At 41.6% G+C, this 1724-nt stretch overlaps 1 protein-coding gene across 1 annotated transcript in view; it reads right to left on the minus strand.

The window, feature by feature from the left end:
* The window catches only part of wdb (serine/threonine-protein phosphatase regulatory subunit widerborst), a 50713-nt gene continuing 48989 nt past the window's right edge, over positions 1-1724 (minus strand). The window contains exon 10 of the mRNA XM_070126401.1: positions 1-1724. This exon is cut by the window's right edge and continues 2173 nt beyond it. The gene's annotated coding sequence lies outside the window, so the exon portion shown is untranslated.

Consider the following 1724-nt stretch of genomic DNA (forward strand, 5'->3'; position numbering starts at 1 on the left):
AACTTTTAAGTTCTTTATTGTCTTGCTTTACATTATGTGAACAGAAAGTTATGAAGATTACAATAATGGTATTATTACTTAATTTTAACATCCCAGACTGATTGGAGTTAAAAACGGTGAGGCGATGTTGCTGCTGCTTCTCTGAGTGACGAGGCGACGGCCGTGTGGCTCACAACAGGCAGTACTGGGCCCGGGGGGAGGACACAGCCTAGAGGCACATCAACACCGCCACGTCTCCAAGCTGGTGCTCACCAGTGGCTGTGTGAGACCCTAGCTGCATAATGCTATTGCATCATGTTGGCACTATCTAGTCTACAGGAATAGAAATAATAGAACAAGTTCCATACAGAAAAAGCAGTATTAAAATATCACATCTCCACAAGTGAAAGATGCAACCCAGAGAATGCCATTGTGAAGCCGAGGCAGCAGCCTACTAGAGTCCATCTCTGTCCTTCCATGAACCTCCATCTTTCCATCAGCCACTTCCTGCAGTATCTGAAATGTCTTTGCAGAGCTGAGTTGCTGCTGCTGCTATCTAGTTTTCTCTTGTCACTCTACCCACTGCACATTATTATTCTTTCTTTTAGACACCAGCTACAAAGGTATAGTTTATCCACTCAAGACCACTTCATGTTCCATGATATGTGTTCTTTCTATGCATTGGTCACCTAAAAGCAATTTGCCAATTTGCTAGGAAACAAATTTCATCAACACTTATACACTAGACAGCCTGATATTTATTCCACCACCACCTTCAGCACTGTAAGACACCCAAAGAGATTATTCAAACTTCACCCCATTCCCCTGATAGTCTGCTGGAAATGGTTGCATATTATGATCTGCTTGAACAACGCAGTGATGAGACTCCAGAGGAAGCTATGGCAGAGTCTTCCTATTAAGCAACTTGTTATTTTCATCACTCCTACTTTTTTGATAAATGATATAACCAGCATAAAGGCATTTCAAACAAATCACATTGCGGCTTAGCTGAAAAAAATGCAATCCATAATAATATTAAATGAAACTATTTAAAGGTTTAGATCCGGCATGATCTGGACCCTGAGCAGGCTGCCACACTCACACCCTACTCTGCTTCAGGTGTATGTACATGTACAGTTAAATTTACAAACATACAAGGCAGAAGTAAAGCATGTGGCAAAGGCTAGTCTACATCTCGTGTGACATACATACAAAGTGTCCACACCATCTCATCAGTTGTGTAACAAATTTTTTCCAACAATCTCATCACATCTCTAGCTTATAATTAATAATATTACACATCAAGGTTTGACTGTACATTGTATACAAGCTTTACTGAAAATAGATTGGCTGATTTGTGCAGGTGCCTTGATGCCCATCAAGAACATGGAAGGGGCAGGTGAACACCACCAGGTTCCTGTAGGATCCAGCTGGTCTGAGTGCACTTCTCTAGCCTATCTGCAGGAAGTAACTTGTGCACTTGTTTATCCTGGGTGGTGGTGCTTGTTCACTGCACATCAACAGTCCCTTGGGAAAGTTACCTAATACAGTCCATTAAAACAACCTAACATATGGTAAATACAGGTGACAAGTCTCAACACTGCTCTATGCTTCTGCAACCCAGAACAGTTATAAAACTGCAGGCTTATGGAAGATTGCAAAGTTGCTCAATATAAATCCTAGGAATTGCAATCCGTAAGTGAGCGCACACGGTGTGGATTTGTAACTCGGTGGCAAAACAGTGA

Source organism: Penaeus vannamei, chromosome 10 (genome assembly GCF_042767895.1).
Source record: "Penaeus vannamei isolate JL-2024 chromosome 10, ASM4276789v1, whole genome shotgun sequence".
Taxonomy (NCBI): domain Eukaryota; kingdom Metazoa; phylum Arthropoda; class Malacostraca; order Decapoda; family Penaeidae; genus Penaeus; species Penaeus vannamei.